The following is a 22485-nucleotide window of genomic DNA, read 5'->3' as shown; positions in this document are numbered from 1 at the left end:
TGTGTGTTTTAAATTCATTTAATATACCATGTTATTTGGGCATCTTAATTTGGTCTGTAAGTCTTTCTATTCTGAGACTTCTAGGGTAGTAACTGGAGGCTACCATTTCATCAGGGTAATTTCCCACACAGCCATAATAACAAATCAATGATATTTTAAACAGTGGTTAGAACCCTTTATTAATATTTTAACCACTGATTAGAAATAATTTTGATATATATTATGAAAAAATTTTAGTTGAAAATTTAATGAAAGTGATTGTAGGATTAAACACACATATGCACCACAGAATGAAGTTGTACAGATATACAAATTATCAAATAGAAGGAGCTCTTTTACACACATACATAGGTATGCACATGCATACATATACACGTGTACATACATGTACATGCATACATACATGTACACACATACATACACGTACAAACATACATACACGCACGCACATACATACACGTACACACATACATACATGCACGCACATACATGCATGTACACACATACATACACAAATATCTATACATTCCCAGATTTTGATTCTAGCAACTATGCAAACTATGAGACAAGAGGTGACTTTTTCAGGCAAGATAAATATAACAGATATTTATTGAAGGCCAACTATTTGCCAGCCCTAGAGTCAAAACCAATGCCAGTTTAACTTTGTTGACATAAACATATTATTGGTATTCATTTGGTTTACACTTTTAGTTAAGGTTATTATGTATTGTAAAAAATGCATGAATTTTAATCATAGAAAAAATTCAAGAAATGTATATTTGCCATGTTTTAGCCAATATATGTGAAGAAATGTAAAATCCCTTTTACAACTCGTCATTGAAAGAAATGCTGACAAGATCCATTATATACACTTATACTCTCAGATTATAAATCTAAATAGGTTTATTAATGTTTTGTAACTAGATTTTAATTGTTAAGGTCAACATTAAATGACTGTTGAGAATAATATGGCTAGCGTATGAACTTGCCACTTGTTTCTACTTAAGCTTTTTTTCCCTCTCATTAAGTACCAGTGCATTTAAGGTAACATGTACTTTTAAATATATTAAAAATAAAGTATGTTACTGTGATAGTTAATATTGTGTGTCAACTTGATTGGATCGAAGGATGAAAAGTATTGTTCCTGGATGTGCCTGTGAAAGTGTTGACAAAGGAGATTGACGTTTGAGTGAGGTGGACTGAGAGAGGCAGACCCATCCTCAATCTAGGTAGGCACCATCTCAACAGCTGCCAGCACAACTAGAAGAAAGCAGGCAGAAAAACGAGCAAAGATTATACATACTTAGTCTTCCAGCCTTCATCTTTCTCCCTTGCTTCCTGCTCTTGAACATCAGACTCCAACTTCTTCGGCTTTTGGACTCTTGGACCTATACAAGTGGTTTGCCAGGGGCTCTCAAGCCTTTGGCCACAGACTGAAGCCTGCACTGTTGGCGTCCCTACTTCTGAGGTTTTGGGACTTGGGCTGATCCATCACCAGTTTCCTTGCTCCTTAGCTTGCAGATGGCCTGTTGTGGAACTTTACCTTGTGATCATGAGTCAATTCTCCTTATTAAACTCCCTTTCATATATATATATTTCATATATATATATCTTATTAATTCTGTCTCCCTGGAGAACCCTGACTAATAAAGTTATAATTGTTCTTAATTCATCTCCAGCTTGAAACTAGATGTCTTTTCTCCTTCTTTACCATGAGTATGCTCTGACATTTCAGTTCAAAGTCACTCAACTCTATTAGAATCTGCCAGCTCCTAGTTCCACTGTTTTAAACCTGCAGCAATGTTCTTCCAGACTTTTGTCAGCCACTTTATTCAAATAACTTATGTTAGTAGCAGGGCTACAATACCTATTGCAGTTTCATTACAGAAACATAGGATGAGAAAGCAGAAATTCCAAAAAACTGCTAAGTTTCCTCCTTGGTGATGATTAAAATTACCCTAAAGCAAACAAAATTGGACCAAGACATTCTGCCTCAGGGTCCATGTCTTCTTTCTTTATGAACTCTGTTTTACAAACATTGGAGAATGGTTGCCAATTTAAAGACACCAGAGGGTAGGGATGTGTATTCAAGATGGACTGAGTTCAAATCCTTGCTGGGTCAGTCAATTTCCATATGATCTTGGGCAAATCGCATAATCTTTTGGGCCTTGGTTTTTCCATTTGTAAAAGGGAGATAATAATAGTTCATATCTCATAGCATTGCTGTGAGGATTTAATGAGTTAACATTTGTGTTTAGCATAGCACTGGAGAGATAGCAGATTGGAGAAATGACAGAAATGTTAACTAATATTGCCATGGTTCTGAAAAAGCAGCAACTTGAGGAGCTCTTGAAAACCTAAATAGTATTTAAGACCAAGAGTATTCGTCTATTGTCAGGACCAGCAGAAAAAAATATGTGAGAAGCAACTTTGAAGTAATGCCGCATTTCAGCACACTTTACCCGAATGGAAATGTAGGTGACTCAGGCAGGTCATGTTTTCCAAAGAGCAAGGGATCAACTTGTTCTTGACCGATGGTTTAAATCTTAAGAAAACCATAAATAAAGCAACAGTCATGGACTTTGAACACTAATTCAGATTAAGTAAGTTGCAACTTCTTCCATGTAATTGCAAAAGCTAGAAAACTTTCATTAGTAATTTATTTTAAAGACAATTGCCCAATTGACATTGTCTTTGATAAAAATAGATATTAAAAATTTATTAAACTATTTTATTGTTAATTACTTGAATTCAAGGAGATTATTCTGGTAACTTCTGTGAGGTTTAGTTAATTTTTACTTATTTCTACATTGTAATTTTATTAGTTATCTTAAGGCAGTTTCAAATTATTTCATCAATCTTCATCTTTGCTTTTAATTTATGCAGTGGAATTTACTTGTTCATTGGTATGAGTCATTTTCAATATTTTGCCAAACAGCCTGTGGCAACTGAAAGCACAAGTTGCATACATTAGACTTTTCTGTTTGAGCGCAATGCAAAAAAAAAAAAAAAATTACACTGCAAATCCAACTTCATTGAACTGCAGGCACTCATAACTAATTTAAAATACTGTTAAAATATCTGTATTTATGAGATCAAATTTGACCTACATATTTGGGAGGCAAATAGTAGAGCAAAGCACATCTTATGACTATAATAATTTTTAATTGTACTTTGTTGAAATTTATGTTTTTTATCTCCCTACTCTGACAAAATGCTTTATATATCATTCAGTCCATGTTATTCTAGAGCCTACTATATTTGAAGCACAATAAACAGTTGTAGACCAATTTTCTTAATGTTATATACTCAGATTATGATTTAACATTCACCCTACAAATAAACTTCCTATCAATTTCATAGTGTTGTGAAAACTCTCTAATAGCTCAGAACGTTCTTGGTGGCCTCAATGTATTCAAAGTATGCAGTCAGATACTGATGTCCCTCAGTCCTGTGGACAGCGGACAAAGCTGAAGCCCACAGGCCAGTGAGCACCAGTTGAGAACAACTTTCTATAGACTTCGTGGGCAGCCCAAGAGAGAGAGGATCTGAGATGTGATGATTCTCCTCTGGCAGCAGTGATATCTGATATTGAGCTCTGTTAGGTGGTGCTAAGTATGGCCTCTGAAGTTTCTTATTGTCTGAACACCTGCTTTCTTCAGCGGCTGCCGAGAACACAGTGTCCATAAAGGAGCTGAAGGAGGCGCTAGAGGAGTTTACACTGCAGGAGTCCAAGAAGCTCTGCAGCAGTCCAAAATGAGGCTGGGCGCATGATCCACATGTTGATCCATATTCTCTGTCTTCACACATATGCATATCAGTCCTTCTGTGGCTGCTATATCCTTGTATGCGATCCAATCCAGCTGCAGTCTTATTCTTCCAATGCATGCTCATTTTGCAAATCAGAGCTTCAAATCAGTGCTACGAAAAATCTGACTGGTCTTGAAATCCACTGACACTATCACAAGAAAATTCAACATGACATTGTCATGAACAGAAACGGATGATTGCTTCATATTGTTAAATATAATTTCCAACTATGGCAAAATTTTGAATGGTTGTAAAAATTGTTTTTGCATGTTCATACCTCACTTATTTTGTTGAAGGAGACTATCTAGAGTTTGAAGTAATTCTCATCAAGAAGTCCATCAGTAATTATTTCAAATATAAAAATGACATCAAAAAATTGAGTTAATGAAAACAAATTCAAATTTTTCATAAAAAATATGAAATGATATGTGGAAGTTTATGAACTTGTAAATTGAATAATTTCTGTTATTTTTCTATTTGATATTTATCATATTTATGTAATACAAAGAAAATATACTTAAATTTTAAACTAAATAAAACTGAGCTCCACTACTCGGGAGGCTGAGGCAGGAGAATTGCTTGAACCAGGAGGGCAGAGGTTGCAGTGAGCCGAGATCGCGCCACTGCACTCCAGCCTGGCTCCTGGCGACAGAGCAAGACTGTGTCTCAAAAAACAAAACAAAACAAAAAAAAAACCTTAGCTCCAGAAAGACATCTTTTTCTCTGAGCCATGACTCTGAAAGTTTGGAAAGCACCATACAGTAGGGATTTTCAGTGAGTCACAGAATGCAAGTTTCTCAAGTACTTTCAAAACTGAGCGTGAGGCCTTTGCTACTGGCTTTATGGCATGCAGATCACTCAGCCTCAAAGAACTCAGTTCCTTCCTCCAATGTAAAAAGTACTGCAAGAACAACATATCGTGGTTCCATCAAATGGGACCATGTGTAACATTTTACACTGGACTGCACAATAGACTGGAAAAGTGATCCGTAGAGAGGCTCATTGCTGTAAGTTAATTCCCTGTACCAACTGTCTTGCACAAAGCTGCCACCCTGTGTTTTCTTCCAACGTTTCCTCTGGTAGGACTTCAAAACTTCCTTCTTCCAGTCTGTGCAGGGGTCAAGGGGCCTGTCTAGAGTAGCCGACCAGCATCCGGCTCCGAGAACCTTTTCCCTTTCCTCTGGGAGAACTGAATGGGCGCCAGCCCAGCTCTGGTCTCCAGGCTCTGCTGCGGAAGCTTCCCATCCGGTGCCTGGCGCTTGGGATGCCGCTGATGGGCTCTGTCCAGTGTCCCTGTGCCTTCTCTGCAGGTGTCCCAGCAGGTAGAGGAGGAGGCCGGAGGCTTGTGTTCCTGCAAGGCGGAGCCGGTGCTCCTCGGTGTCCTTGCGCTCGCCCTGCACGTTCTGCACCCCAGGGCCTGGCAGGGACCGAAACAGGCCGGGAAGCAGTGACACCTGGGGCAGTCAGTCATCCAGGAGCCTCTGCCAATTGCCCCACCCCCAATCTTCTCGGGAGGTGTTTATCTTTGCCTGCGCTCCCGGCTCTTTCTCTTTCACTTTTCTTTTCGCCGGAGGTTGGGACTCCGGGTGGAAGGTGCCGGGGGGATTCCCAGCTGACTAGTTCTCTGCCTTCGAAGTCCGACGCCCTCGGGGAACTGGGTGTCCGCTCCCGCCCTGCTGCAGTGGCTGTCGCCCCCCCCACCCTGCAGCCAGGACTCGATGGAGGTACAGAGCTCGGCTTCTCTGCTTTGGGAGGGGAGTGGTGGTGGTTAAAAGGACAATGGAATTTTCCCCGAAAGCCTACGCCCTGGGCCCCTCCCAGCTCCGGCGCTACCCTCTGGTCTACCCGACTGGCCCGGCCGCCCCGCCCTCTCACGGGGAAAACTTAGCCGCAACTTCAGTTTTTGATTTTTCCCCTAATGACACTTTACTCCTCTCCGAGACTCTCCTCGCCATCCTCCTGCTTCCGGAGGAGCGCAGATCGCCGATCCCTTTGCCCCTGGCGTGCGGCTCCCCACTGCGCTGCACTCTTTCGGAGTTCCCGACTGCTGGCGAGCGAGAGGCAGGCCCGGCACCCTGCGCTCAGCTGGGAGGGTGAGGGACGCGCGTCAGGCTGCTCAAGCCAAACTGCCGGTTTCTGAGAAGACGCGGTCCCGCAGCCCTGAGGGCTGAGTTCTGCACCCAGTCAAGCTCAGAAACGCCAAGAAAAGGTACTTCAGCTCCCTGCTTCCTATCTGTCCCCTCTCAAACCCCCTGTGGGCTGGCCGGTGCAGATGTCTGCGTGCGCGTCTATTCCTACCTTTGCAAAATCGAATTATCGCCCTCTTCTTTCCTTGCACACGTCTTCTGGAAGAAAAATTTGCAGGAATGACCACTGCTTGACAGTCAGGCCTGGGTCTGTATTGGTTCCAACTCTGCGCAAGCCAGTTATCGCTTAGAGAACCAGTAGGGTGTCTGGAATGCCAAAGCAACTTGGAAAAAATAAGAGCGAATTTCACTGAAACAAAATCATTATTCAAGGTGGCTTTAAATGAAAGTCTAGCCAGTTTTTTCAAGTGTTATTAAGACTGCATGTTGCAAGGGCATACAGTTCATTTGATTTTATGTAATTCCATGCATTAAAAACTATGTTGACTTCAAAGTGTGTGTAAACCAAACTAATTCTTAAATGATACTTACAACAGATTCTTAAATAGGATGAGTCAGAAATTTCAAAACGAAGTAAAGTGGTGGTCACCAGCTAATTTCCATTACGTATCTTTAAACTACTTTATAATATTATGATACTGGTAGTGGCTAAGTGGTAGTCATCCTCATCTTGTCAGTGTGGCAAAAGAGGCCATATTAGCTAGACTGAATTCTTGCTCCAGTATTACAGAATAAACTGGTGATTATGCATCCTGTCATGTAGAGGCTGCAAAGTGAACCATTCAATTGAAAGCATCAAGATGCAATACACTTTTGGAAGGCTGAGACAAGAGGATAGCTTGAGACCTGGAGTTCCAGGTTACAGTGAGCTATGATCTGTCACTGCACTCCAGCCTGTCAAAAATATATATATATAAATATATATATTTATATATATTTATATATATATTTATATATATTATATATTTTTATATATATTATATATATTTATATATATATTATATATGTAAATATATAATATATATAAATATATATAATATATATAAAATTTTTTTCTCTCAAATCTGGCCCCTTCCCTTTACCTGCTTTGGGGTTTGGCTCAAATATATATATTTATATATATTATATATGTAAATATATATAATAAATCTATATAAATTTATATATATATGTATATATAATATATATATAAATTTATATATATATTATATATGTAAATATATATTATATATATAAATTTATATATATATTATATATGTAAATATATATTATATATATATATAAATTTATATATATATAAAAAACAGGTTAAATTTTAAAGTCCTGTTGTTTTTGTGTTAAATAACGTGGTCAACAGAGGAAGGAGATACAAAGGAAGGAACATAAAGACATATAAAGGGAAGAACTGAAAACACAGCACAAGCCATTTAGATTTAAAAAGTGAACGAAAAGCTAATTTACTTTAAGAAGTATCAGAGTTCGTAAGGTTTGTTATGATTGTCTTAGTTTCATGTCCATATATTTCTGTTTTCTCACAGAATTTTAGTCACTCAGAATAGCATCTCCTGAACACCTGCTTTGCAACAGTGACAGAGAAGGGTCAGTTGGCCATTGGTCTGGAACTTCTGATAGGCAGGGTGTTCCCATACTTTTAGTTTCACTGTTCCCTGCTGATTTGGAATGGCAACTCCAGAACATGACTGGAAGCTATAGTTCTGGTTGGAATTTTCCTGCAGGCTACCGATGATTAAAATGATGCTCTTTTGTTTTAATCCATGAAATTAATGTTGCAAATGTCAACCGCTATATTGCAAGATACAGTGTTTTCAATGAAATATATGTTTATAAATTTCTTTGGGGGATGGAGAAAAACAATGGTTTAAAGTTTATTGAAATCGAGTTTGGAAGTAGAGGGTTTTAAAGCTTAGGATGTACTTCATCTCCTAGGCTTCATCTTAGATTTGGTGCCTCTGATGGATTTCAGGATAGCTAGAAAAGGAGCCCGGAAATGCTGGGTATATGTGGATGTTTCTCAGGAAAATATCCATAATTTTGATTAGCTTTTTAAATGGGTCTCTGACCCAAAACAGTTTTTAACCTTTTAAAAATATAGACTACTGTCCTTTTCCCCCAACCTCTCCTGGAGTTTAATGTTGAGTTCTGCTCATTGTGTCAACTATTTTTCTGAAGGTTAGCTAATGATAATACAGAGTTCTGTCTTCATACCCATAACTTAAATTATGAGAAACAGTATGAATAATAGCTAACATCGTTGAGTTCTTATTATGTATCAGACATTGTTCTAAGGATGTATTTTTAGAAATCATCATAATAAGCTTATGTGGTAGGGAATATATTTTACAGCTGAGGAAATTGAAGTATAGAGTAATTAAATAGCTTTCTCGAAGTCACAGAGCTAGAAAGTGGTAGAGCTGGAATTCCAACTCAGACAAGTTTAAGATTGCTGTTATTTAAGGAGGATGATATTATTTGCATAAAAATATTTCCTATGATTTGACAGTGATAATTAGTCTTTATTTATTTTCAGGCAGTGTCATAATGGTAGAACGTTGGTTTTAAAGGAATGTTTCTATGGTACTTGTGCAATTGACATTATTATGTATTTAAAGATTATCTTTACAATCAATATTCATTTGATTAGTTATATGTGTTTGGTTCATTGGAGAAATTTTTTAGTAGTCCCTGAATGAAAACATTTGTCTGAGTTGCATCACTTTCTGCTGGAAGAGCTTGACAATGTGAATTGATCTGGATATCTGTCTCTGTCTATCTATCTCTTCATCTATCCATACAACTAGAAGGCTGGGATTCATGGAGAGCTCAGAGAAGAGTTTCCCATAATACCACAAGTGGAGGTGATGTAGTTAACTATTTGGAACGTCCTCTTTTCAGAAGGTGTTATGGTAGAAGGGTTGGCAAGAAGCCACTTCTTTAGCTCAGTATTAGCTCTTTGATTTACTTACCCAGTGATTACAGTAACTGCATGAAACTATCGACACTGAACAATGCTTAAATACTTGCTGCTGTCCTATAGGAATGGGTTAGATGGAAAAATTCCCTAGGGGAGTTGATGGAAAAATTGTGATTTTAGTAAGAACTGGACTGCATTAATAAACGCCTATTTGATGGTGAATTTCACTAATTAAATACTATCAAGTATATGTCTGTATGTGTGCATAATGCATATATATGTATACATACTGTATTTGTGCATATATGTATGTGTGTGTATGTATATATTGTACCATTTGTTAACAGCTGTGGACAGACATAAGGGCTACTTTTTACTCTACTTCCAGATTGTATTGATTAGGTAAACAGAAGTAACTAAGAAATCTTGACAGAGAGCCTGAATTATTGTTATTAGCAGTGCCATTCCAGTAGGAACCCAATGTGAATTTGAAAGTTACAAAAAGGAAGCCTCTGCTATGTTTCAGGAACCATACTGGCACTTCATTTGTATGTCCTCATTAAATTTGAAAAACTATTGCATTTTTATCCTGACTTCACAAAGACAAAAAATGGCATGCAGTGTTTCACTTGCATTAGGACACAGCTACGTAAGACAGACATTCTACTGAGATTTATCTTGATTCCAATGTTAATGTCTCTTTTCAGATATCATATGTATTCTCTTCTAGGAAAACTCAGGTGTTCAGTGTAATGAAAAATAAAATGTTGCTATCCTGGCCTTGAAATAGATGCTGGTCACCATTTGGTGTGATTTAATACTATTTATTATTTTGCCCATATCAAAGAATATTGCCCTTTTTTAAAAAAAAAAAAAGTTTATTGCTAGAATCAGAAAGAGGAGAAAAAGAAGCTCTTTGATCTCAGTTCAGTTCAGTAATATTATTTGTACACATTTAGCATCTAGAGCCAGGGTATTTGTATGCACTGTTTTATGGTGTTTCATCCCACTCCAGGGGCAGAGGACTCAATGTAGACCATATAAAAATGGATTTTTTTTAAAAAAAGTCTGCTTGTAATACACAGATGTTTCTTCTCTAAATGCTAATGGTTCTTCCAAGTGCTGACAGGATGCAGACAAGATTAGGAAAGTGACAAATTATTTTGTGAAATGAGGGAATCGAAACTGAAAATGGTTCTTGAATAAGAAAATATAATGGTTGTAAGGTTCATGGAGGTGGTGGTGGGGATAAGCTCTGCTTATCATTGTGACACACAAAAGGAGCCCAGAGAGGTCTTCATCCCTTATTATCACTGAATGATACTTCTCCTTCCTGGGTATTCTGCTCACGTGCCTTCTAATTGAAATTTGACAAAGTAGTCCTTGCACACTGTTAGCACTGACCTTTAAAATTATCAAATAATTATTTCTTAATTGAACATTTTACAGTTAAATATTTCATATTTTGGAGTTATTTGCTTGCTTGACTCATCTGCAACAAAAACAAGTACATAAAACTTGATTCTTTAATTGAAGGGTTTTTATTGTGAAAATTCATGCTTATTAGTTATTTAAAATATTATCATTACAAAACTAATCAAAGGAATCATTAGTTTTTGATAAGTGATTATTAAGCATAAAAATAAAACAATATTGGAAATATATATCATGCAAGTAGATATGTCAATGCTTTTTTTAAAGATGTCTCTTATATAAAATTGCCCCTTTATTTGGCACCCTGGTGAGACAAGGCACATGCTAAGATTCTGGATGGAGAGACATAGGCATTTTTTTCCTAAAGTGGGAGAAGGGTAATTATGAAAGAGGAAGTGAGAAAGGAGAACTTTCCAGAAATCTGCTTGCTTTGGGCACATATCAGGCATATCTCTGGTAAAAAGGGGCTTCTCTGGAGGTAATGGATCTTGAAATTGGCTCCTTTAGAAACCTCTTATGCCCACAAACCCCTGGAAAAGTTGTAGGGTACGTCAGAGGTGCGTGTTGTTCAGTTAGGAGATACAGTTCAGCCTTCTTTCCCACACCCTCCCTTTGGCTTCTGGATTACCATGGTTACTGTGTTTAAAGCAAAGTACAGGGGGTGGGATGGGGAGAAGTAAAGAGCCTGGGCTGGCTTCTGTAGAGACTTCCCCCTGAGAAATAAGCTCTAATAGGGCTTGGAAAGTCTCTGCAGTGAAGTCTCCTCTTCCAGCCTCAGCTCCAGTCACCCTCCCTCAGTGTTCCAGACACACTTGCCATTCTTTGTCAGTCTTCATGGTCCTGCTCAAAATGCTAACCCTCCATAACTTTTTCTGTCCCCACCTACTGCCCAGGCAGAATTATTTTCTCCCTTACATGAATTAATTTGGTGGTGTCTACATTCTCCTATAACAACTTTCATGCCTGTAAATTCATTTTATATGTGTCTGTCTCTATACATGCATTGTAAGGACAATGTGCTTCATGTGCTTAGCAGAGGGTTGGTCAGAGTCTATTTGTATGGACTTCAGTGAGAGTCCGTCATCATTCAAATGTTTGACAGCTAAGCAGACAACTGTAAAAGAGGCAGGAGATATAAGTAACATAGTAAAACAATGTTGGAATACTGTAATAAAATTAGTACTTTAGGGAAATTAGTTTGAGGTAGAATTTATTGAAGAAAAGACAAATTAGAGATAAGGAAACCAGCTAGAAATCCATCACAGTTAATTCAGGAGTATAGTTTCATTCTCATTATCTGCTCAAGGACATAGCTCTAGTAATTCATTCTTTCCCTCCATCACCATTTTTTTCTCTGTCTCTTATGGGTCTTTCCCAATACCATGCAGCCATGCTATAATTTCTGCCATTTTTTTTAAAGACTCATTTTTTTCTTCTTATGTTTCTTCTCACTACTATCTGGTTTTTCTGCCCATATTTTACAGGAAAACTTACAAAATTAACTATATTCTCTGTTTCCAATTGTCCTTTCTCCATTTCCTTGTGAACCAGCCAGTCTGTCATTCCCACTGCTCCACTAGAAATACAGTTGTCGAAGGTGCCAAGAACATCCCTGTCATTAAATCCAGTGGTTAGTTCTTGGGTCCCTTCCTATGTACCCTTTCAGCAGGACCTAAGAGTCCTTCCCCTGACTTCCAAGCCATCCCCTTCTCCTTATTTTCCTTTTACATTACCAACAACAATTTCAGTCTCTTTGGCAGGTTCATTGTTTCCCCTAACATGTAAATACAGGAGCCTCCGTCCTTAAGCATTTTCCCTATCTGTACTCTCTGTCTTTGTGATCTCATCTAATGTTATGGTTATAATTCTTCTTACATTGATGATGCACAAATGTACATGTGAATCTAGCCATGACCTCTCCCCTGAACGCCAGACTTATCCAGCAGTCTATTAATCTGTTATTCATTCATTTTTGATTGAATGTCTAATATTCACTGGATTCCTGCCTGTACTGCCATATCTGCTTGCCCGCCCTCTTCCTCATCTTACTTGTTGGCAATTGTATTCTCTTAGTTACAGAGATAATCAGTCAACCTTGGATTTGTCCTTAACGCCTCTTTTTGCCATGCCCCACATTAAATCTGCCACCAAATCATTTAGCTAGGCCTTCAAAATATACCCCACATCCTATTTCTTCTCACCCTTTTCATTGCTGTTGCCTGGGTTCAAGTCGCTATCATGCCTCACACCATTATTGCAAAAGTGCCTAATGCTTGTCCCCCCATCTCCACTCCAGTCTGTCCTCAGCATAGCAGCCACAGTGTTGCAGTTATCTGTCCCTGTATCAGAAGGATGAACCACCACAAAACAAGAACAAAACGAAACAACACCCCCAGAACACAATGACTTGAATAACAACAATTTTTTATTTGTCATGATCTTGCAATCTGGGCTACTTTCAGCTGCTTGACTCCTCCTAGGCTGCTGGGGATTAGACATTTAACAGGGCATCTTCCTTCACATGTTAGAACATCAGCTAGGATAGCTGGAGAGCTCATGGCTGGCTGGACATCCATCTCTCTTTATGAGACCTCTCTACGTGGCTAACTTGGACTTTACATCACGTTGGTCTCAAGTAGTTTTACTTTTTAACTAATTATTGACTTTCAGGATCCCCCATAGCTTATCTCATTATGGCATCAAACTCAGACTTTAAGTCTCTAAATTGGATCTCCAGATGAGGATGATATTTCTCTGGTGTAGTTTCTGGAGTGCATTTTTTTCCTAAAGTGGGAGAAGAGTAATTATTTCTTGAGTGCAGAAACCTATAACTAAAAAGATTATCTGCTGCCACAAAGATAGGACAATTTCATTAAACAATACCATTTCAAAACTAGACAATCGAACCTGATTAAGGTTTAAATTTGTTCCCTAGGAATGATTCTCTGTGGCTTTTAACTTTCTCTTTTGCACTTTGGGCTTCTTTTCTCATTCCTTCTTTCTTTTCTGTAAGAAATAATTTTTGCTATTTTTTGCAGTGGAGTAGCATGCTTCCTGCTGTTAGAGGGTTAATTATTTAGAGACCTTTTGTATACTCACTTTTGTTTAACTCCTTTTTGTTTTTAAGTTCAATGATCTTTAAAATTTGGGGGCTTCCTATGAATTTTACTGAGATTTGCTCACTCCGCTAGATAAAAGACATAACCAGGAAATCCTTGAGACAAGCTCTACTTTACTTTGTCAGAAAGTCAGGATGCCATAGAAGCCCATAACGTTTTTAGAAGCCCCTTGACCAGTTGGCAAGGTCTATGAGGCATCACTTTAAATCTTTCAGAGTTCTTAATGAAGGGCCTTCCTGCCACACACTTGATTCGATCTTCAACCTGAGAGCACATGTAATAGTTGACCTTGGATTCAATCTTTGCCCTGAAACTACTTATTTCTTGGAGAATCTTTTGCTGCCTGGAAAGGCAAAAATGAGATAAGCTGTTATTTTCCAATCTAGCAAGTCTTGAGTTGAACTATTTCATCACTGCATTTCTGGCTTTCACTAACAATGTCCTTGTCTCTTTCCAGGTGTCTACCTACCACTTGGCCTCATAGCAGTTTCAGTGTTGATAACTAATTTCCATATAATAAACTTACCCAAAGCTTAGTGGTATAAAATAAAAACCATTTTATTTTCTCAAGCCTAAAAATTAGGACAAGACACAAAGAGAATGACTTGTCTCTACACTGCAATGTATGTGACCTCAGCTGGGATGACCCAAATGGTCAAGGGATGTCTGAGGTGGCTCAGACATTAGGTCCCATATATAGAGCCTCAGTTCAGGCTGTAGGCTGGGCTCCTTGGCTCTCTTCCACTTGTCTTTCCACATGACTGATTTGGACTTTCTCCCAGCGTGATAGTTTCAGGGTTGTCAGACTCTTTACAACTTAGCCAACTTCTATAAGAAAGAAAGTTGGAGCTGTAAGCTCTTGAGGCTTGGATATGGAATTTCCAGACTGTAACATTTGTTTTATTCTTTTGGGAAAAGCAAGTCAGAAAGCCATCCAGAATTGAAGGGGAGAGGACAAAGATTCCACTTCTCAATGAGTAGTGTCAGGCATGTTCATGGGGAAAGGCATTGATTGATGGCAGCTATCTTTGGAGATTATCCACCACAAATGGTAATCCCGTTAAAATACTAATCAGGTTATGCCATTGCTGTATTCCAAACCCTCCATGGTCTTCTCTTCTCACTTCAATAAAAGCCAAATTCTGATACAGTGGACATTAAGTCTCTAAGTGATTTGTACTCCTGATGTCTGTCATCTACTACTCCTCCCTTAGCTCACTGAGTCAGTTACACTGGCACCTTTTCTATTCATTAACCATACTACTATGTTCTTGTCTAAGAGTCTTTTAACTTGCCGTTCCTTCTGCCTAGAATGCTTTTCTCTCAAATCTGGCCCCTTCCCTTTACCTGCTTTGGGGTTTGGCTCAAATACCCCTGTTGCAATGAAGTAATTCTTGACTTATGTACTTCAAATTGTAGTCTCACCAACACTCCATGTCCCAGCCCTGTTTGGGAATTCAGATTATTTTTCAGATTTTGGAAAGTAATATAGTGTGTTTACTATATATCATGTAATGATCAAACTTATTCAGGTACTTCCTCAAAAGGGAATAAATACAGCTTATACATAGTCTAATGTCAGTTCAGTTTGTGTTTTGTTAATCACTGAATTAAGGAGAAACTTCCAGCTTTTAGAGCTTTTTTGATTTAGTATTTTCATATATGGAACTATAGACTTGTATATGTTTTATTTAATTATTTGATTATTAACACCTTTCTCCATTAGAAAATGAACATGCAGTTTAGTTATTTTATTTATTGCTGTATCCCCATCACCTGTTAGTGCCAGGCATATGGTAGTCTCTCAATAAATATTTGCTGAATGAATGAGTGAATGAATGGATCAATGAATGCTAAGTAGTAGGGTACTGCAAATCGAATGGAGAATAGAAAGACAAGCTATTTTCAACAAAGATTTGATTTATTAATGTTTTATTTATCCATTGAATTGATTTTGGCACTTCAGCAGTTAATAATTTTGAGTGCCTAATATAAGATAGGCACTTTTGTAAACACTTGACAGGTCTTGATTGAGTGGGAGGAGCAGAGTACAGGGAAGAGTCAGAGGACATCCAAGATTTTAACCATGAGAGACAGGAAAGATAGACATGTTAGGAACAGATATAGATTACAGCTAACACATGGGGCAAGGTAGGGGAATGGAGGAACTTGATTTTGGAAATATCATGATTGAGCTAAAAGTGGAACAAGCTACTTAAAATGTCTTGTAAGTGATTAGAAGTACTAGATTGAAGATTGGTTGAGCTATTTGTACAAGAGATTTTGGTTTGTGAGTTAAGTAAAGAATTACTGATTAAAACAAATGGTCAGAACGTTTCCCCAGGAGGCAAATGTATATATAGATGGTTCAGGGTCACATAAGAGAACCAGAGGAACTGTCTCTGAGCTAAGCACTCTGAAAGAGGAGATGTTCAGAAAGACCTTCGAGGAGGGATTGGCCAGCTCCCAGGTCTTCAAAAGAGAAGGCTGGGCTTTTTACACCTCCTAGTCCTTGCCTACCTGTCATACTTGCTCTGCCTGCTGCTCTCTACAAGGATTTTAATCCCTCGTATGCTTATTCTTACATATTCATCTTTAAAGACTCACTTTCTCTCTGATATTTTCCTGGCGAGATCCCATCTTTACCTCCTGTCTTGCCTCCCATCTTTATTTTTTGTGTTCTCCACCAGGTAGATACTTCTCTCATAATATCTGCAGTGTTTCACTGTATTTACCTGTGTTCATATTGCCTCATCCACAGGTAAATGATAAAGGTCATAGAGGACAAGAATTGTTATGGTGGAGTTGGAAGGGCTGAAATTGGAGAAAAACTGCATTCTTATGTGTCTAACAACTTGCCTGGCACATAATGGATCTATAATAATGTTATTCTTGTTGTCAGTGATCCAACATATATTTCTGGGGAACCCAGTTAGATAACATCCTAAGAAAAGGAAATTGACTATATTTGACTCATAGTATATTACTGGTGATCACATGGCTTTTGGGAAACTATTCCCAGATTATTTCTTATTGTCAGGGTCAGGAAGGGAAATAGAATTTTCTGAGTGTGTACATTGGGCCAGGTTACAAATAGAATCTTTACCTTCCTTGTTAGGAGTATGAACTTTAGAGAACTGAAAACAAATAGGTTTGTTTAATATTTTGTGTCGGTTGTATTAAGGTGGGGATAATTTTATAAATTTGCAAAGTAAATGTTTCAGTAAATGAAGGGAAATTGAAATAAGGCACACTCTATTCTCTAAATTCTTTCAAACAGAAATCCTTTCATTTTCTTAATTGTCTTTGCTGAGTATTTTGAGAAATCATTTCAGTAGACAAAAAAGATGAGCGAAATTGTGTGAAAATAATAGTATTGCTGAAATTTAATTTATTTAGTGTCTCTTCTGAGAGTTTAAGAGAAGAAATATAGTTTCTTCTCTTGTTATGCCATTAAAAAAAATTGCAGTTACCTCAAATATCAGATTAAAATCTGTATTTAGTATCTTTAGATTCTACCCCTGAAAAGCAAGATCATTGTAAAGAACCTCTAAAACTGGAAAGATGTGGTTATGCTGATGGCTTATTTGACTTGATATTGAGGCATTCACCTTCTAAACCTTGGCCTTTCTTAAGTCAAGCCATATTACTCTGAGCGGCTGCAGTTTATAAAGCATGACTTCAAGGCTAAAGTGTTTAATCCAAGGAGGCTAACAGCACAGAAAAAATTCTAAACAATAGTGGATATTTATCGATCATTTTCTTTGTACATGGCTCCTTGCCAAGTGCTGTGAAGGATCAAAAGATGCAGCACACATGATTCTCTTCAGGAATTTAGTAACTAGTGGAACAATTATTGTTTGCCTGTGAAAGAGCTGAGTGTCCAGGATACTGAACTACTGTCTGCCCCCAAACACAACATGCTTTCTTTCATAGCCAAACATTTGGACATGTTTCTTTTATTGGAAATGTGCTACTTCATCCAGTATCTCTTCCTTGCCCCCTTCTTCTGACTAGCCTGGTCCAGCAGTCTCAGTCTGAAAATGGCTTCTCTGGAAATATTTGCGTCAATGTCCAGAGTTGGGTTAGGTGTCTTTCATTCTTAACTTCATTCCATAAGTATTTCAAGAGTTAACATATATTTTCATCCCTTGTGCCAAGTATGTTAACTGATGTAGCCTTCTCAAGCCCATGAGATACTTTCCTTCCTGCTTTTTCAGGTAAGTAAACTGAAGCACCAGGCTGTAGAGTGACCGGTCCAGGGACTGCCATTAGGAAGTGGTGGAACTGGAGCTTGAACTCAGGTTTCTCTCTCAAGCTTGCAGACTTCCTCTAGAGGGTGCTGCCTTGCTGGTACAATTAATAAGAATTATACAGATTAAAAGAGAGGAGATAAATTTTTATCGTTTATAAATGAAAGCCATACAAATTAAGCTACTAAAATGAATGGGAGAGTTCAGTAAAGTTGCCAGACCAAGGATTTTTAAAACCCAGTAACATTTTTCAATCCTAAATAACGCATTAGCTAGCATACACAGCAGTAAAGCAAATAGGCAGCACAACCTTCCCCAGGAGGAGTATGCTTGCTACAATTAAATATGGTTTATTTGAGGATCGTCTCGATGGCGATATGACAACAAGAATAACATTATTATAGATCCATTATGTGCCAGGCAAGTTGTTAGACACATAAGAATGCAGTTTTTCTCCAATTTCAGCCCTTCCAACTCCACCATAACAATTCTTGTCCTCTATGACCTTTATCATTTACCTGTGGATGAGGCAATATGAACACAGGTAAATACAGTGAAACACTGCAGATATTATGAGAGAAGTATCGACCTGGTGGAGAACACAAAAAATAATCAGAAAATCTATCAAAATAATCTTAATAATACAGGAAAAGTTAATGTCACGTTATGAGAGGAATAAGAATAGGTGGGATTTTCCAAAAGTGACTAAAGAATATCTATGAAAAATCTATAGTAGACATCAAATGTAATACAGAGCTCAGAGAAGCATTTTTTAAAAAATTTTGGGAGATGAGGATGCATGTGTTGACACAACTATTCAGTAAAGTAACGAAGACAAAAATAATAATGACCATTCGTTTTTATTGAGTGTTTACCTACGTGCCAAGCAGTGTAAAAGAAAAGTGTGACGGATTAGCCACTGGTGCAAGGGGATGGTGAAATTCCCATCTTCCCACTCCTCCAAGGTAGACGTGATAATTGAACTACAGTGAGCCAGGATGAAATAGAGTTGTTGCAGTGCAATTGTAGGTAGGATGTTTAATTTATTGTTCTGACCCAGAAAGTAGCTATCTGAACATAATGGAGTAGAGAAAATTACAATGTAGTAGAATTTAGGTGGCAGTAGTGATGGTATAGCATAGTTAGATCTAAGGTATAAAAGGAAAAAATCTTTCAAAATCTACAAATAACTGCACTTTACATATAGTCAGTACATATGCAATCATGTCAGTACATGCATTGCATAGTCCGTACATATGCAATCCAAACATACTGCAGTCATGGATTTTATGGATGAAGCAGAGCCCTTTTGAAATTGAAGTTAACGTGGAGAAGTAACACAATGCGTAGAATATGCTTTGTGGTCTGTTAACTGAATGAACTTCTGGTGAAGAATTAAAGGCCGGGCACGGTGGCTCAAGCCTGTAATCCCAGCACTTTGGGAGGCCGAGGCGGGTGGATCACGAGGTCAAGAGATCGAGACCATCCTGGCCAACATGGCGAAACCCCGTCTCTACTAAAAATACAAAAATTAGCTGGGCATGGTGGCGCGTGCCTGTAATCCCAACTACTCAGGAGGCTGAGGCAGGAGAATTGCCTGAACCCAGGAGGCGGAGGTTGCGATGAGCCGAGATCGCGCCATTGCACTCCAGCCTGGGTAACAAGAGCGAAACTCCATCTCAAATAAAAAATAAAAAAAAATAAAAAAATAAAATAAATAAAAAAATAAAAAAAAGAATTAAAATGGGAATCCAAAACACATTGTTAAATCTCAGTTTTACCTCTTTATGTAAAATTGTACAATACATTTAATTTCTCTGCACTTATTATTCTTTTCTGGAAAATTAAGATAATTAAACCAGAGAAATTATCTTTGGCCTTAAATCTGGTGGTTCTAGGAACCAACATAACATAGATGGATTGTATCATATGCTGAGACTTTCAACATGTGATCTCTATAGATGTTACTTAGGCACTGGAAGGGACTTTACACACCTCAAATCTAATCTCCTTATTTTAAAAACAAGGTAACTAAGGTTTAAAGGCATAAAGTACCTTGCTAGTGTTACATAGCTGTTTAAAGACAGAATCAAGCCTAGAGTACAAGTCTCTAGACCCCAGTCCATTCCATGGTTCTGGTAAGATTAGGAAAGCTCCAAATTTCATCCAGAAGTTCTCAATCTCAATTTTACATGAACTATAGTTTTGGAAATTGTAATATGTTGATGATGAATAGATGGGAATGGTGGTAGCCTCTATGGAGTATAATAAAGGAATAGATGGTGTACACTTCCACCATTACTTACACAACACATCCAAAGAGAGAGATTTTATGGTGTGCTTGTGTATATATACACACCATGTATACGTATACACATACTATCTATTTATCTATCAACAAATATATATATGTACACACACACACACAATAGAATACTATTCAACCATAAAAATAATAAATTCATGTCTTTTGCAGCAACATGGATGGAATTGGAGGCTATTATCTCAAGTGAAACAAATCAAAACAGAAAGTCAAATGTGGTATATTCTCACTTAGAAGTGGGAGCTAAGTGATGTGTACATATGGACATAGAATGTGGAATAATAGTTATTGGTGAATCCAAAAGGTTTGGAGGATGGAAAGAGGTTGAGGGATAAGAGATTATTTAATGGGTACAATGTACATTATTCTGGTGATGGTTACACTAAAAGCCCAGATTTTACCTCTATGCAATATAGCCATGCAACAAAACTGCCCTCGTACTCCTTATATGTATTTATTTGTTCAAAGAATGAATGTTTGTGATTCCACCACATGGACCACATTTAATATTAGTTGCCTAGATTATATATGTGTGTGTGTGTGTGTATGTGTGTGTGTGTTTGTGTATGTATGTATATTCTGTAAGACTTTTCAATTTTCTTTGTTCTCACTCTGTCAAAGAATTTTTTTATTAGTAATTTGGTCAGGTAGGTTAATAGTGCAGGCTTAGTTACTCAGGGATTGCTCTGATGAAAGAAAAAAAATTACTCACTTTTACCTTCTATACCCCTTCATGCTTCACTCCCCTACTGCCAAAAAAACCCTCAAAAGAAATTTGATATCTTAGACTACAGAAATGCAACCATCTTGGGAAACCTGTAACAAGTGCACCCAGCAGAAAGGGTCAAAATCTTAAAGATTGTAACAGATATGTAATCCCACAGAAGGGATGAGGCTTGCCAAAGTGTTTGATGATGTCTATATAATCCATTTTTCTTAGACAAAAGCTAAAAGGCATAGAAGTAATATAAAGCAGAGACAAATGAAAAGCAAAAATTGGAAAGAAGACAAGAATGGCAATCTATAATAATAATTTTGATAGCTACCATTTAGGAAAGAATATTTAATGAGGGCAGTGAAAGAGGAGATAAAGTACTAAAACTTACTATTCTCCTATCATGAGGACAGGAGCTCTGTTAGCTCTGTCTTAGGTAATTTGAACAGCCCAAGAGGATAAGAAAGAACCAGCAATACTATAAAAGATAAGTTCTGCTTTCCAATCTAGGGAGAGAAAAGAATCCACATTGACCACAGGAGTACAAACACTGCCGGTTGCCAAATAAACTTTATTAATAGAGACAACCTGCCCCTTAGCAGTTTTATAAGCACTACTGCTATGTTATATAGGCTTGAGAAGGTTAGTTTACTTGTCAGGAAGAAGCCCGGCAAGCAATGTTTTAGAAACAAGACTTTTGGGACTACTAAATCACTTGATACGTTTCATATGAAGCCAAGTATTTGGAACAGGAGATGCCAGAGGTTTAATCAGCAAGAATAATAAACAATTAGAAGAATGACAGCCAAATCTAGTGAAATTGTCTGGAGAAAGGGTACTGGAGGATTTATGATCTAAGGTGCATTTGTGCTTAGTGAAAGATAAGCTGTTCTTAGATTTCCAAGTTTAATTTTAAGTGTTATTCCTGAGGATTATGGTAATCACATCTATTTGCTTCTGTAAGGGATTAGTGAGAAGCAATAGTAATGTTTAAATCCAGTTATTTGTGAGTGGGAGATGTGCTGTATCATTAGGTGCCATTTTCACCGACTAGGTTATTATCAGCAGGTAATAAGAAATGTGCATCATTACAAATTCTCGTATGGTATTTTGTGCTAAAGCATGAGGTTTGTCTTCTGTGGCAGCACTGAGTGATCACATAGAGACTGGTGTCAAATGGCTGTTATAAATAACAGGATACATTTTAATAGTTAAACAATTATCTAAAGAAGCAGCACTGGAAATTGTTTAGTAATAATTGACTGATTTTTATGATGAAGTATAATTCTTTTTATGATTATTATTACATTCTGGGGTACATGTGCAGAATGCGCAGGCTTGTTACTTAGGTATATACGTGCCATGGTGGTTTGCTGCAGCCATCACTCCGTCATGTACATTAGGTATTTCTCCTAATGCTATACCTCCCCTAGTTCCTCACCCTCAAACAGGCCCCAGTATGTGATGTTCCCCTCCCTGTGCCTATGTGTTTTTATTGTTCAACACCCACTTATGAGTGAGAACATGCGGTGTTTTGTTTTCTGTTTTTGTTTCAGTTTGCTGAGAATGATGGTTTCCAGCTTCATCCATGTCCCTGCAAAGGACATGAACTCATTCTTTTTCATAGCTGCATCATAGTATTCCATGGTGTATATCTGCCACATTTTCTTTATCCAATCTGTCATTGATGGGCATTGGAGCTGGTTCCAAGTCTTTGCTGTTGTAAACAGTGCCGCAATGAACATATGTGTG

The 22485-nt window shown here is 37.7% G+C and overlaps 1 protein-coding gene across 6 annotated transcripts in view; it reads left to right on the top strand.

Annotated features, from left to right (window-relative positions):
- Positions 1 to 5366: 5366 nt before the first annotated feature.
- IL15 (interleukin 15) overlaps positions 5367 to 22485 on the top strand; it is a 104469-nt gene continuing 87350 nt past the window's right edge. For 5 of the 6 annotated variants that reach the window (XM_064383854.1, XM_064383852.1, XM_021666721.2 and 2 more), the window contains exon 1: positions 5367 to 6019. The gene's annotated coding sequence lies outside the window, so the exon portion shown is untranslated. The remainder of the gene's footprint in view (positions 6020 to 22485) is intronic. The other variant, XM_064383851.1, reaches the window with a different exon arrangement.

This window comes from Aotus nancymaae, unplaced genomic scaffold (genome assembly GCF_030222135.1).
Source record: "Aotus nancymaae isolate 86718 unplaced genomic scaffold, 86718_ANA_hifiasm-v0.15.2.pri h1tg000033l, whole genome shotgun sequence".
In the NCBI taxonomy this organism is placed as follows: domain Eukaryota; kingdom Metazoa; phylum Chordata; class Mammalia; order Primates; family Aotidae; genus Aotus; species Aotus nancymaae.
The sequence above is the reverse complement of the archived record's forward strand: the minus strand, read 5'-3'. Positions and strand labels throughout refer to the sequence as shown.